At 50.5% G+C, this 16,415-nt stretch overlaps 1 pseudogene; it reads left to right on the plus strand.

Annotated features, from left to right (window-relative positions):
- The first annotated feature begins 15,693 nt into the window (after positions 1 to 15,693).
- Positions 15,694 to 15,894, plus strand: LOC139274392 (U2 spliceosomal RNA; annotated as a pseudogene).
- Positions 15,895 to 16,415: the final 521 nt, after the last annotated feature.

A 16,415-nucleotide genomic window follows, 5' to 3' on the forward strand; every position in this document is an offset into this window, starting at 1 on the left:
TTGGCGACATGCCCCCTGGATGTGGATTGTCGAGCACGTCAATGATGGCTCAGAGACCCAAAGTTTAGGGAGAAGGACCACGACTTGAGCACAACAATCAAGCTAACGTGAAAACTGAACTGCAAGCCCTGCAGAGTTTACTATGGACTTGTATGCTTGTATTTGAATGTAAGGCATTCTAAACTTGAGCATTAGAAACCCGTTTCAGTCACCATTGCTCCTCCAATGGTAGCTTCACGTTGCACCGAAGGTCCTCTCTCACAGTCGTCTCAAATGTTTGCCTGTCTCAGATGTGGTTCCTTTTGTCAGCTCTCTGACATCACTTCCTCCCATATTTCAGAGCTTTCTCATTATGTGGATGCAACTAAACACATTGGTAAATCCAAGACATCTTTTTTGTCTCCTATGGGAACAAAATTCAGAGCAAGTAAAGGAACATGGCTGGGGGTGGGGTATTCTTTTAACATAAGAACATAAGAAATAGGAGCAGGAGTAGGCCATTTGGCCCCTCGATCCTGCTCCACCATTTAATAAGATCATGGCTGATCTGATCCTGGCCTCAACTCCACTTCCCCGCCCACTCCCCATAACCCTTGACTCCCCTGTCGTTCAAAAATCTGTCTATCTCCACCTTAAATATATTCAAAGATGCAGCCCCCACAGCTCTGGGGCTGAGAATTCCAAAGATTCACGACCCTCTGAGAGAAGAAATTCCTCCTCATATCTGTTTTAAATTGGCGACCCTTTATTATGAAACTATGCCCCCTAGTTCTAGATTCCCCCACGAGGGGAAACATCTTCTCTACATCTATCCTCAGAATCTTATACGTTTCAATAAGATCACCTCTCATTCTTCTAAACTCCAATGAGTATAGGCCCAACCTGCTCAACCTTTCTTCATATGACAACCCCTTCATCTCAGAAATCAACCGAGTGAACTTTCTCTGAACTGCCCCCAATGCAAGTATATCCTTCCTTAAATACGGAGACCAAAACTGTATGTAGTACTCCAGGTTTGGCCTCACCAATACCTTGTACAGTTGTAGCAGGACTTCTCTGCTATTATATTCTATCCCCCTTGCAATAAAGGCCAACATTCCATTGGCCTTCCTGATTACTTGCTGTACCTGCATACTAACTTTTTGTGTTTCATGTACAAGGACCCCCAGGTCCCTTTGTACTGCAGCACTTTGTAATCGCTTCCTATTTAAATAGTAATTTGCTGCTTATTTTTCCGACCAAAGTGGATAACCTTACATTTTCCCACATTATAGTCCATCTACCAAATGTTTGCCCACTCACTGAGCCTGTCTATATGGGAACGATCCTCATTTGCCCATGGTTATGGTCATATTTGGGGCTAACCCTAAAAGCATTACTCTTAGTCAGTAGCATCTGTACGATTATAATCCGGAGATTTGCTAAACATTGCTTTTAGAATCATTGTTCTAAAGACAATGGGTCGAATAGCCGCAGAGTTTTGACTAGGCGATCGGGAGGAACCCCACAGAAATCACCGTCGACTACGAGACCAATCCTGGAATGGCCAGGGGCTAAAAATTTGTTATGGCCCGGTTTGAGGCGATGACACCGCCTCATTGCTAACTTTAGTGCCGGGCGATGTTTACCGCCTCCAACCGGAATATTGGTGTTTAGTGCCCCAAGGGGGGAGCGGAGCGCTAAGTGAAGCGTTCCACACCCCTCTCCGGGCGCTATCCCTGATTCCTGGGGCGCTATCGCGGGAGCGCTGCTGATGTTCTGCCGTAAGGATACTGCTATCCCAGCGCCGAAACGGGAGGTCAGCTGGACCAGCCGGAAACGGACAGAAAATGCGAGGGAGATTAGCAACAATGCTGAACCCCTAAGAGAGATACATTGGTGCAAATAAATTCCACTTCACCCACCCACCTGCTCACCCGCAGAAATATTGCCCCGGCAGCTTCTTCGGGACGCTTGTTTCTCTGTCGGAATTGGTGCCAGGCGCTACAGCAGGTAAAAGCATTCCAATTCGTGACCGCGGTGCTACGGGGGCGTTGCACACTCGGTGACGTCACCAAGCGGGCGACGCTAGAGTGTGCAGCCCCCACTGAAGGTCGCGGGAGGTTTTGCCAGCCTGCCACGCGGGCAGTAAGAGCTTACTGCCCTGTTAGTGCCCCTCTCGGGTGCTGAAGGAAACAAATTTTTAGCCCCACGAGACTGTCAGAAAGAGCTCTCTAACCACTGGTTTCCTGCCAGAGGACACGGCATCACTGGAACTCGCCCTTTGCAGGCACTTGTCTGAGCTGCTGAACGCTCTTAAAACTGAATTATTCATTTTCAGAAACGTGGGTTTTAAGGACAAAATTATGTCAGTTTGGACTTTCTCGAATGGTTACAAAAGGAAGGCGGCCTTGATATTCAGAAACATCTAAGACTGAGTTCAGCAAGGCTGGCTTTTTGCGAGTTACAGTTAAAAGATCACGATGGTTTTGACAGACTTTCAGCTGCGGCCTCTGACTAATTGTAACAATTAACATTTTCCGCGTCAAGAGTTGACAGATTTAATTCAAACTCACCAGTGCTCGGCAACTTGGACAAGACACCTGTGTCAATCAGTGACAAATGCTGTCACTTCTCATCATTAAGGTGTTCCTCAGCATCAGAGGGTACGATTAACAAATGAAATTATATGTTTGGTTAACTGCCACTGAAGGGTTGTCGTGGCGATTTATTTCGGGACAACAAAAGTGGCGTACTTTTACTTTTCACAGCTTTGACATTTTGCTTGTGCAGGCTGGAGAAAATTGCTGAGCATTATTTACATAAAGAGAGACTTGCATTTATATAGCACCTTTCACAACCTTGGGTTCTCCCAAAGCGCTTTACAGTCAATGAAGTACTTTTAGAATGTAGTCACTGTTGTAACCGATTTACACACAGCAAGCTCCCACACACAGCAATGTGATAATTATCAGATAATCTGTTTTAGTGATGTTGGTTGAGGGATAAATATTGACCCAAAAAACAGGGAGAACTCCCCATCTCTTCTTCAAAATAGTGCCATGGGATTTTTATGTCCAGCTGAGAGCAGACAGGGCCTCGGTTTAATATCTCATCTGAAAGACGGCACCTCTGCACTCCCTCAGCGCTGCACTGAAAGTGTCGGCCTTGATCTTGTGCTCAAGCCTCTGTGGGGACTTGAACCCACAACCTCCGACTCAGGGGTGCTACCAACTGAGCCACGGCTAACAAATTGTGCACTGTGTGCTTTTTGTCAGTCATTGCGTTCTCAAAGTAGACACAAAGTAGAGAATTTTAACCCAAAATAATGGGTCGGGTGGGAACTTAAAGTGTTAAACATCTGAATCCCGCCCCCAACCCATCTGTCATGTATGTACTGTAACACTAGACCACTGAATGTAGCTTCACCCTGTATACACCATACCTGTACCACCAGAGGGCGCTACTGCTGGAGACCTAAGGGTCACCTGCACACTGCAGGTAACCCAGTATAAAAGGGAGCTCACCTCTTGGTGTCCTCACTCTAGGAGCTGCAATAAAGGACTAAGGTCACTACAGTTCAAGTAATACTACCTTACCTCATGGAGTCATTATTAGAGAGTGCTTGCATATACTACACCATATACTTCCAGTTTTAAAGGGGGGTGGAGGGGAGCGGGGGGGCCATCCGCTCCCAGGGGGAGGGCCCCTCATTTAAATATTATAATGAGGCTGGCGTGCCTCAGACTTGACCACCATTTTAAATTTAACAGTGGCTGGGGCTTTGCAGGCCTCCAGAGACCCGCCAACTAATGGAAGGCGAAGACTGCTGGATGCAGGAGGTAAGTGCCTTTACAGCGTCCCTGCCTAACCCACACCCCATGTTCGGAGACCAGCCCCCACGAGGCCTCCGATTTTCCACACACCTCGGTCTCCGATCGCCTCCATGGCCTCTCCCGCCAATGATCGTCAGGATGCCCTCCGCTGTTTGGTCCCTCCTCCCCCGACACCTCCCCCCCCTCGCCCTGTGCTCCTCCGGCCCCCACTCGATGAGCCTCCCCGGACCCCTCAATCATCCTGTGGCACCCCCACCCAATCAATCCCCCCCCCCCCGTCTCTCCTCCTCTCTGCGGCCTAGTGCCTCAGGCTCACACACCCTCAGCCAGCCAACCACTTCATCTGGCTGGCCGCGGGTGGGAAGCAGATGCTCATCAGGCCCTGCCGTTAAATTTGGCAGGGTGTACAGGGAACACGTTCTCCCAGGTTTCCTGACCGCTTCCAAGCCCCCTTCCCACCCCAGTCCCCCTTACCCCGCCCCACCCACCCCCGCACTGCCCGCACTGCTCCCAACCCACCAAAGGACTAAAGTTAAGACCGAAATAAAATCCCTGTAATTTACTCTGTCCCCTCCCCCTGCTCCACGTTGAGTAAGCTGGAAGCTCAATGCGGAGACTATCAGTAATTAATTTAATTTCTGCAGACTCCACTGAGCTCCCATCCATTTCGATAATGACTGTTCATCAATTTGAGTACCGAAATCTCAAGGTGAATGAGATTTATGTGTGCTTTCACCTGTACATGGCACAGAGTGGATAATAGTTCCCGATAATAAATAATATAATGGAACACTATTTGTATAAGGTACTGGAGAGTATTTATCAGATACGCTCAGCCTCCAGTTAGATTTATTCTTTCGACCAAAAGTAAATTAATTCTCAGTCTTAGCCACTGAATCTTGCATCAAAACTTACTGCGCTGCTAATTCATTCCGTTGAAAAGGAAAGGACTCCCATCTGAGTAAAGGAGTAATTACAACAAACTTGCATTTATATAGCACCTTTAACATAGCAAAACGTCCCAAGGGGTGTTATTGAACAAAGGTTTTAAGGAGGGAAAGAGAGGTAGAGAGGCGGAGAGGTTTAGGAAGGGAATTCCAGAGCTCGGGGCCGAGGCAACGGAAGGCACAGCCGCCAGTGGTTGAGCAATTAAAATCCAGGATGCACAAGGATCCAGAATTAGAGGAGCGCAGATATCTCGGAGGATTGTAGCAATGGAGGAGGTTACAGAGATAGGGAGGGCCGAGGCCATGGAGGGATTTGAAAACAAGGATGAGGATATTAAAATTGAGGCGTTGCCGGACCGGGAGCCAATGTAGGTCAGTGAGCACAGGGCTGATGGGTGAGCGGGACTCGGTGCAAGTGAGACACGGGCAGAGTTTTGGATGAGCTCAAGTTTATGGAGGGTAGAACGTGGGAGGCTAGTCAGGAGTGCATTGGTGTAGTCAAGTCTAGATGTAACAAAGGCATGGATGAGGGTTTCAGCAGCAGATGAGCTGAGGCAGGGGCGGAGACGAGTGATGTTACTGAGGTGGAAATAGGCAGTTTTGGTGATGACGTGGATTTATGGTCAGAAGTTCATTTCAGGGTCAAATATGACACCAAGGTGGCGAACAGTCTGGTTCAGCCTCAGACAGTGACCAGGAGAGGGATGGAGTCGGGGGCTAGGGGAACAGCTTTTGTCACAGGGTCCAAAGGCAATGGCTTCGGTCTTCTCAGTATTTAGTTGAGCACAGAAATCTCGAGGTGAATGAGATTTATGTGTGCTTTCACCTGTACGTGGCAACAGAGTGGATAAGGGTTCCTGATAATAAATAATATATTTGTATAAAACATAGTTGGAAGAGATTTCTGCGCATGCAGTACTGGATGTCAGACAAGCAGGATGATAATTTAGAGACCGTGGAGGGGTCGAGAGAAGTGGTGGTGAGGTAGAGCTGGGGGTCGTACGCGTGGAAACTGACACTGTGTTTTCGGATGATGTCGCTGAGGAGCAACATGTAGATGAGAAATAGGAGGGGCCAAGGTCAGATCCTTACAGATGATTCTCTGGCTATGACTGGATGGATAAGATTGGAACTAGTGAGTGCAATCCCATCCAGCTGGATGACGGAGGAGAGGCGTTGGACGGGGATGGTGCGCTGAAGCATGTCAAAGGCTGCAGACAGCTTGATAAGGACGAGGAGGAGTAATGTATCACAGTCTCCGTCACACAAGATCTCATTTGTGACTTTGATGAGAGCCGTTTCGATACTGTGGCAGGGGCTGAAACCGGATTGGAAGGATTCAAACATGTAATTGCGGGAAAGAAGGGCATGGGTTTGGGAGGCGACAACACGTTCAAGGATTTTGGAGTGGAAAGGGAGGTTGGAGATGAGGCGGTAGTTTTCAAAGACGGGGGATCAATATTTCTTTTGAGGAGAGGGATGATGACGGCAGATTTGAGGGAGAGAGGGACAGTACCTGAGGAGAGGGAACCGATAACAATGTCAGCTAACATGGGAGCCAGGAAGGGAAGTTGGGTGGTCAGCAGTTTGGTGGGAATAGGGTCGAGGGAGCAGGAAGTGGGCCTCAGGACCAAGATGAGCTCGGATAGGTCATGAGGGGAGATCAGAGAGAAACTGGAGAAAGATGTGAGGTCAGGGCTGGGGCAGGGGGGAACCTTACAGGAAGTTTGACCCGGTGGGCTAGGGAAATGGAAGGGAAATGACAGAGGCAGCTGAGCAGATGGTCTCAACCTTAGTTACAAAGAGGTCCATGAGCTCCTCGCACTTGTTGTTGGAGGTGAAGGTGAAGGAGGCATGGGAAGAGGGGTTTAAGAAGACGACTTGTAGTGGAGAAAAGAAGCCGGGGTTATCTTTGCATTCCAGGATGATCCTGGAACAGTGAGCAGTTTTAGCACACGTGAGCAGGACCCGATAATGCTTCATGTGGTCCAGCCAAATCTGGCGGTGAATGGCTCAACCAGTTGTCCGGCATAAACGTTCAAGTCTGTGCCCCTTGGACTTAAGGGAGTGAAGATCAGGGCCGTATCGGGAGAACGACCAGGGTGAGAGAGAGTGTAATTGTTTTAACAAGGACTAGGGCATCAAAGGTGGTGGTGAGGGTGTGATTGAGCAGGTCGGTAGCTGCAGAAATGGAGGGCCAGAGGTTGGACAGTTATAAGTGACTTGGGAGAAAGTTTTTTGCAAGGGCGGACGCAGAAGGAAGTGGAGTTGGGAGGGGGAAGGGTGATGTGGATGGAGAGGGATACAAGGAAGGAATCCGAGATGGCCTTATGTGGGAGTAGCAAGGCCACGAGATATGGCGAGGTCAAGCGGGTGGCCGTGAATATGGGTTGGGGAGTTTATATGGAGGGAGGGATTAAGCAGTGAACTCGGGGGAGAGATAGCTTGGTGATTTGAGATGGAGGTGGAAATCACCGAGGATGAGATGTTGCTCGGTGCAGAGGCTGAAGGAAGAAAGCAGTGAAGATATCTCAGTAAAGAAAATTGACATGGTAATTGGCCATTCGGCCCATCGTGTCCAGGCCGGTCGAAAAAGAGCTACCCAGCCTAATCCCAGCTTCCAGCTCTCGGTCCGCAGCTCTGTAGGTTACAGCTCTAAGTGCACATCCAAGTAACATTTAAATGTGGTGAGGGTTTCTGCCTCTACCACCCTTTCAGGCAGTGAGTTCCAGACCCCCCACCACCCTCTGGATGAAGAAATGTCCCCTCAAATCCCCTCTAATCCTTCTACCAACTTGTTTATTGACCCCGGTTCATCTAATCTCTTCATTTTTAAAACATCAAACATACCCTTGTTTCTCTTAAGTAAATAGCCCCAACTCGTGAGGCCTATCTTCACAAACCAAAACAGTGCCTGCTGAGCCAGCGATGGAGATATCGGGAGCAGTGTCCGAAGTGGGGAAGGAATACACAACAGACCAGATTTGGGGGAACGCAGAGTTCAGGGCAGGGGTTTTAGGAACGGAGGAGGTTACAGAGAGGCCGAGGCCATGAAGGGATATAAACACGAGGATAAAAAATTTTGATTTGAGCCATTGGGGGATTGGGAGCCAATGTCGGTCAACAAGAGCGGGGCGACGGGCGAGTGGGACTTGTTGCGGGATAGGACACGGGCAGTAGTGTTTTAAATGAGCTGAAGTTTACGGAGAGTGGGAGGACGGCCAGGGAGGATTGGAATAATCAAATGTGAAGGTGATAAAGGCCTGGATGAGGATTTTCAGCAGCAGATGGGCTTAGGTCGGGGCAGAGGCTGGCAACATAGGTGGTCTTCGTGATAGAGAGGATATGGACTCGGAAGCACATCTTGAAGTTGATAGCCTGCCAGTTGTAAACATTCTGGTTCAGCCTGACCAAGTGGTCAGGGAGAGAGATGGACTCATTGGAGATTGTGGTGGGGCTGAAGACGGGAGGAGAGGGTTGTTCTATGAGGAGAGATTGTGTAGATTGGGCCGATATTCTCTGGAGTTTAGGAGAATGAGAGGTGATCTCATTGAAACATATAAAATTCTGAGGGAGATTGACAGGGTAGATGCAGGGAGGCTGTTTCCCCCGGGCTGGAGAGTCTAGAACTGGGGGGCACAACCTCAGGATAAGGGGTTGGCTATTTAAGACAGCGATGAGAAGGAATTTCTTTACTCAGAGGGTGGTGAATCTTTGGAATTCTCTGCCCCAGAGAGCTGTGGATGCTGAGTCTCTGAATATATTCAAGGCTGAGAGAGATAGATTTTTGGAGTCTAGGGGAATCAAGGGATATGGAGATCGGGCGGGAAAGTGGTGTAAGAATAAAAGTGTTTATTAATGGTAACATTGATTCTGTGTATGTATAAATGTTAAAAGTGGAGATTGTGGTGGGACTGAAGACGGGATGAGACGGGTTGTTCTATGAGGAGGGATTGAGTAGATTGGGCCTATACTCTCTGGCGTTTAGAAGAATGAGAGGGGATCTCATTGTTAAAAGGCTGAGTGTTGAAACAAAATGGAAGCCCACAGGCTTCCAGCATGGTCTGTTTGTGTTTGTCTTAATTGGAAAGCCATTAACTTAATCTAATCAAGAGATGGCTGGGCCAGTCCAGACAGACACATGTGTGAGGAGAGCCAATAAGGAACTGCCATGGAACCAAGTCCAATCCTGGGGCTTTCTGAGGAATAATGAACTTAAGGAATATAAAAATGCAAGCCAGGAACTGCTCTCTCTTTTTCTCTCCTGGACACATGGCAAGACCTCCTGCCCAAAGACCAGCTGAGACAGAAGGCCATGTGTTCATCCAGCCAGCCTGAGGGAAGTAAAGTGGACCGTTTTTATTATAACCTCATTGTATCTCTGTTGTAACTAAGGTAGATCGGTAGGATATTGATGACTGCTGATAGATGTGTATGTGTGTGTGTGTGTGTGTGTGTGTGTGTTTTTAATAAACTATTCCAAATTGTTTTAAAAGAATCGTCTCACTGTCAATTTAATGCCAGAGATTTAGAATGTTACAGTGGGGTTGAGGTAGAAGCTCAGCCATGATCTTATTGAATAGCAGAGCAGGCTTGAGAGGCCGTATGGCCTGCTCCTAATTCTTATGTTCTTATGATAGTTTTGGTCTTCCCAACATTTAGCTGAAGTCAGCCAGGAGTCTGACAACATAGAGGCAGTGGGGTTTGGGGGGTGGGTTCGAGAGAAGTCATGATGAAGTAGAGCTGGGTGTCATGAACGAACATGTGGAACCCCATGTTTTTAGATGATTTTGCAGAAGGGCAGCATGTAGATGAGAAATGGGAGTGGGCCACGGAGATAAGCCATTGCAGGAGATTCTCTGATTATGTCTGGATTGGGTAAGAGTGGAACAATGACTGCAGTCCTACCCAGTGGAGAGATATTGGAGGATAGTGTGGTCAACTGAGTGAAAGGCTGCAGATGGGTCGAGAAGGATGAGGAGGGATAGTTCACCATGGTCACAGTCACATACGATATTGATGATTTTGGTTTGGGCTAGGGTGGAATCCTGATTGGAGGGATGCAAACCTGCAGCTGCAGGAAAGGTGGGCACAGTTCGGGAAGCAACAACATGATCAACAACTTTGGAGAGAAAAGGGAAGTTGGATGGTAGATTGCAAGGACAGAGGAGGTCATGGGTGAGGTGTTTGAGGAGGGGGTGATGACGGTGGTTTTGAAAGGCACGGGGACAGTGCCCGACGAGAGAGAACCAGTTGAAATGTTGGCTAGCATGGGGGGGGCTAGGAAGGGAAGCTGAGTGGTGTCAAAGGAGGCTGGTCTCATGGACAAAATGAGAAACGTGAGCGAGATGGTTTGAGAGGTGGAGCCAGAGTGGGACTTGATGGGCAAGAGCCAATGATACACCTTTCCATTGGCCTCCATTAACATAGAGTACATCTCACAAACTACAACACCTTATGAAATGCAGCAACAATCTAATTAAACCTATTTACAATGATCGATACAACAACAACAACTTGAATTTATATACTGCCTTTAATGGTGGGAATTCCAGCGCTAGGGGCCTCGGCAGCTGAAGGCACGGCCGCCAATGGTGGAGCAATTAAAACCAGGGATGCTCAAGTGGCCACAATAGGAGGAGCGCAGAAATCTCAGAGTGCTGCAGGGCTGGGAATGAAAAGAAAGACTTGCATTTATATAGCATCTTTCATGACCTCAGGATGTCCCAAAGCACTTTATAGCCAAAGATGTACTGTCACTGGTGTAATGTAGCAGACAATTTGCACACAGCAAGCTCCCACAAATAGCACGGGAGTGTCAGCCTAGATTTTGCACTCAAGTCTCTGGTGTGGGACTTGAACCCACGACATTCTGACTCAGTGGCGAGAGTGCTACCCACTGAGCCACAGCTGACACTACAGGAGGAGATTACAGAGATAGGGAGGGGCGAGACCATGGAGGGATTTGAAAACCAGGATGAGAATTTTGAAATCGAGGCGTTGCTTAACCGGGAGCCAATCTAGGTCAGCGAACACAGGGAGTGATGGGTGAGTGGGACTTGGTGCGAGTTAGGACACGGGTCAGCGAGCACAGGGGTGATGGGCGAGCAGGACTTGGTGCGAGTTAGGACACGGGTCAGCGAGCACAGGGGGGTAATGGGGTAGCGGGACTTGGTGCGAGTTAGGACATGGGGCAGTGAGCACAGGGGATGATGGGTGAGCGGGACTTGGTGCGAGTTAGGACACGGGTCAGCGAGCACAGGGGTGATGGGTGAGTTGGACTCGGTGCGAGTTAGGACACAGGTCAGCGAGCACAGGGGGGTAATGGGGGAGCGGGACTTGGTGCGAGTTAGGACATGGGGCAGTGAGCACAGGGGTGATGGGTGAGTTGGACTCGGTGCGAGTTAGGACACAGGTCAGCGAGCACAGGGGGGTAATGGGGGAGCGGGACTTGGTGCGAGTTAGGACATGGGGCAGTGAGCACAGGGGATGATGGGTGAGCGGGACTCGGTGCGAGTTAGGACACGGGCAGTGAGCACAGCGGGTGATGGGTGAGCGGGACTTGGTGCGAGTTAGGACATGGGCAGTGAGCACAGCGGGTGATGGGTGAGTGGGACTTGGTGCGAGTTAGGACACGGTCAGTGAGCACAGGGGGTGATGGGTGAGTGGGACTAGGTGCGAGTTAGGACACGGGTCAGCGAGCACAGGGGTGATGGGCGAACGGGACTCGGTGCGGGTTAGGACACGGGTCAGTGAGCACAGGGGTGATGGGTGAACGGGACTCGGTGCGAGTTAGGACACGGGCAGTGAGTACAGGGGGAGATGGGTGAGCAGGACTCGGTGCGAGTTAGGACACGGGTCAGTGAGCACAGGGGGAGATGGGTGAGCGGGACTCGGTGCGAGTTAGGACACGGTCAGTGAGCACAGGGCGTGATGGGTGAGTGGGACTTGGTGCGAGTTAGGACACGGGGCAGTGAGCACAGGGGTGATGGGTGAGCGGGACTCGGTGCGAGTTAGGATAGAGGCAGCAGAATTTTGGATGAGCTTAAGTTTATGGAGTGTGCAATACGGGAGGCCGGCCAGGAGTGAGTTGGAATAATTAAGTTTAGAGGTAACAAAGGCACAGATGAAGGTTTCAGCAGCGGATGAGCTGAGGCGGGCGAGGGGGTGGGGTGGGGAGGGCGGGTGTTCATCTAGTACTGGATATCGGACAAGCAGTCTGACAATTTAGAGACCGTGGAGGGGTCGAGAGCAGTGGTGGTGAGGTAGAGCTGGGTGTCGTCAGTGTACATGTGGAAACTGACACTGTGTTTTCGGATGTCGCCAAGGGGCAACATGTAGATGAGAAATAGGAGGGGGCCAAGGATAGATCCTTGGGGGACACCAGAGGTAACGAAGCGGGGGTGGGAAGAGAAGCCGTTGCAGGTGATTCTCTGGCTACGATGAGACCGATAAGAATGGAACCAGGCGAAGAGGCGACCACCAAGCTCGGCAGAAACCAGCGACGGCAGCTTGTCTGATGAGGAAAAGAGCCACCGCCTAAAGAAGAGGCAATGCGCCACCCCACGGCCACAGGAAACCGGGAGCAGTGAAGCGACCAACACAGCCCTGCCCCAGGAACCTGCGAGCAACGAAGGGCCCAGCGCACACGAGCTCCGGGACACCGAGAGCGAAGGAGTAACCAACGCAGACCAGCCCCGGGATAACGGGAGCAGCGAAGTGCCCAGCACACCCCACCTCCGGAATACCGAGAGCGACGCAGCGATCGACGCACACCAGCTCGACACCGCCGCGACTGAGGAAAAGAGGGAACCACAAACACCAGGCGCGGACTATGCAGAGAACATTGCGGACTTAATCACAAAACTGCGGCAGTCCCCTGGTCAAAACATCCCCACAGCAGAGGACGACGACCACGCCACCCCAGGTGCAGTAAATGTTGATATTGATGTTGATAGTAATAACTTACACATGCTGGAAATCGCCATTGTGAAATATGGGGGACTTGAAAACGATTTACCTGAAATTGAAAACGATGTATCTGAACTGCAATGTCTGTAAATGTAAAAAATAGCTTTAAAATGGATTTAAAAATTGCTAGTATTAACGTGCGTAGCGTAAAATCGACTACGCGATGTGTTTCCACCTTGGGGTACCTCGCCAAGGTCAAAGCGGACCTGCTGTTCTTGCAGGAGTGCGGTCTGCCGCACTCCAGCAGTTACCAGCAGTGGTCACGATGGTGGACCCATGGACCATCCATATGGTCAGGAGGCAACGACAGCCGGGCTTCCGGCCTGGGCATTCTGCTGCAGGGAGGCCACTTCACCATCACCGAAGTTAAGGAGGTGGTGGGCGGCCGCCTCCTCGTAGCAGACGTAATGTACAAAAACTCCCCTCTCAGGTTAATTAATGTTTACGCCCCAGCTCTCAAGAACGAGAGGCTGGCCCTCTTCCAGCAGCTCCCAATGCTACTGGCAACGTCCAGGCCGGTCATTCTGGGCGGTGACTTCAACTGCATCATCGATGTGGTTGGACGATCCAGCAGAGCCGACAGCAAACTGGACGCCACGTCCAAACTCCTGATGGATGCGGTAAAAGACGCCAAGCTGTGCGACGTCTTCAGCAACCCTGCAGACGGAGCACCGCTCAGATACACCTGGTCGAGACCAGACGGGTCCGTCCGTTCCAGAATAGTCTTCCTGTTTGTGTCCCACACGCTCAAGGTCAGATCCACCGACGTCACGCCGGTGTTCTTCTCTGACCACTGCCTCCTACTGGCCGACTGTCGCCCACAGGAAAACCAGAAAGTTGGCAGAGGGATATGGAAGCTGAACGTGAAACTGTTGACTCCGGAAAACGTTGAGGAACTCGAGAGGGATTACAAAGGTTGGAGAACCGTAAAACCCCTCTGCGATTCCCCGATGCACTGGTGGGAAACAATCAAGACGAACATCAAGAGGTTCTTCATCCTCAAAGGTGTTCAGGAGGCGAGAGGGAGACAGAGGGAATTGTCCCAACTCCAGACGAATATGCAAAACCTGCTCCTGTTGCAGTCGATGGGGGTCGATGTCGCGGAGGAACTCGAATAGGTGAAGGGCCAGCAAGCCTCGCTCTTTGCCTCAGAGTCCTCCAAGATCATCTTCCGTCTCTTCGCCTTGCGCCCGCGGGTCTTTTTCTTTACTGTCTGCCATTCCGCTTCATCGTCTGATGTCTGCTCATTTCTGGACTCGGTGCGCTGGGGGAGAGCTTCGCTGCTGGCTGCTGGTGTCTCACAGCTCGCCGTAGCAGGGTTCTCTTCCTCGCCGTCTTGTCCCGAGTCCACAGGGGTGTTGGTCGGGGGGGAGGGTGTGGCTCTCCTCTGGAACATTGTGTTCCTCAGCTTCCTCCTCCTCTGGTGCAATGTTCTTTGCTGCCTGCACATAGCTGAAGTTGCGCTTGGGGCAGTTTTTGTAAAGGTGCCCAGCCAGACCACAGAGGTTGCAGCACTTGGTCTCCTTACAGTCCTTTGTCTGGTGGCCTTGGTTCTTGCAGTTTCGGCAGATGAGAGTCTTGCAGCTTGCCGCCACATGGCCTGCCTTCCCGCAGGTGCGGCACACGTTGGGTTGGCCAGCGTACACCATGTAGCCCCGACTTCCTCCGATGGCAAAGCTGGAGGGGGGGGTGCAGGATGGTTCCGCTGGCGTCCACCTTCATGGTGACCTGGATCTGGCGCTTGCTGGTCCATATTCCGTACAAGTCTTTCACGTCGCTGCTGTTTCCTGCCCCATTGACATACCTGGCGAGGAAAGTCAGCACATCAATGACCGGGATGTGGGGGTTGTACATTTGCACTGTGATAGTGCGTCTTCTCTGCGACGGGAGGGTGAACAGTGGCTCCCAAGTTAGCACTGAGTGCAGCGGTTCACTCGCCTCCTTCAAACCCTTCAGGAACTTCAGGCAGAGGGTGACGGTTCTGAAGGTCACGTCGAAGTAACCTCTCTTCGGGAGGTCCTGCAAGGCGAAGATGTCGGTGACTTTCATGCCGCATGTTCCCAGCAGGATTTTCTTCACGAACAGGTCCCGGTTGATCGTTGTCTGGCCCTCCACTTTCTTCACTGTCACTCGGATGGTGTTTCGGACTCCCTGGTTCACCGCTCGGTTGGCCGCCATCCGGGTTGCAGGTTCCTCCTTTCGCTGTGAGTTTTGGCCGAAGCCCTCAATCTCTCGTCGCTCCAGTCCGGGGCATGGGCGGACCTCTGGGCCCGCCGCTTGACAGGCCCAAAGGCCCATCGAATCGTCGGTCGACATGCAGATTTTGTCTCTTCTCTCCAATTGGCGCCTGGCTCAAGCCAAAGGCCAGAGCCAGCAAAACTGGAAAAACGAGTTTCTGCAGTCAGTCAATTTGCATATGAATGCCCAATCAACAGGTACTCCACTTGATTTTAGCCAAAAGGCAGTCCCACCCAGCTGGAGAGGCATTGGAGGAGGATGGAGTGATCAACTGTGTCAGAGGCTGCAGACTGGTCCAGAAGGACAAGGAGGGATCGTTTACCACGGGCACAGACACCAGGAGGTCATTTGTGACTTTGACAAGAACTGTTTCGTCACTGTGACGGGGTGGGAACTGATTGGAGGGGTTCAAACACGGAATTTTAAACCTTGTGTTACTATCAGTAGGTATCAGATTCCGTTGCTTTTATAAAATATCGTTTCTTGATTATAATAATTAACTGAAGGTTATACTTTTTTTTGATTTGTCAGCTGTGAAGTCTGTTTTAGATCGGTGCACACTGGCTTTTGTCCAAAGTGAAACCAGTTTACTGTGGAGTGTAATTTCAGCTGTGAGGACAGCACTAATTCTGGATTGATGTAATGAAGACTTGCCACTGTGAGTTAACCTGTGGTACACTATATTAAAAAAAAACAAAAAACAAAAAAAAACAACAACAATTAAAGCCCTCGGCCTTTTGGCTAAGATCATGCGCAACTGACCTGACAGGGGAGTAACCATGACCAGAAAGTGGTTCTCCCTGGATCAGGAAGGTGGTTCTCCTATGCTTTTTGGAAATAGGAGGTGGGTGGGGTGGTTTGACCCATCCACCTCCATGGCATGAACCTGGTATTGCAGTACTTCCAGGAACGGTGCTTTGGCTCTCGGCATTTTGGCTAAGAGCATTGGCGCAGAGTGATCCTTGATGTGTGCCGGGTGACCTCTGGCGTTTGTAATCTGACAAGATGATCTGACAAAGAATTGGAAAGATTGGCAACGAATAAATAAATAAATAAATAACATTTAAAAAAAAACAATGAAAGCCCCCGGGCCGGCTGCGGGGCGGACGAGACTGTCACCCATCTCTTTCAGGATTGCGCCTTTGCAACGCAGGTCTGGAAAGAGATGCAGTGGTTGCTGTCGAGGTCCATCCCAAGCAGCTCCGTAACACAGGACTATGTGCTCTACGGGCTGTTCCCAGGGACACACACCGATCGAGACAGACATCACCTGCTGCTGGAGGGCCATCAACTCTTTGGTCTTGCCGAAACTTGCTGGTTTTCCAGAGCAATGAGATGTCCACGTCTGCGTGTTGCAGACTGGCGCAATCCAAGATCCAGGATTACGTGCTGAGGGATGCACTTAAAATTGGTGCAGTCGCCGCAAAGGCACGGTGGGGAAGGG

The sequence above is a fragment of the Pristiophorus japonicus genome, chromosome 9 (genome assembly GCF_044704955.1).
Source record: "Pristiophorus japonicus isolate sPriJap1 chromosome 9, sPriJap1.hap1, whole genome shotgun sequence".
Classification (NCBI taxonomy): Eukaryota; Metazoa; Chordata; class Chondrichthyes; family Pristiophoridae; genus Pristiophorus; species Pristiophorus japonicus.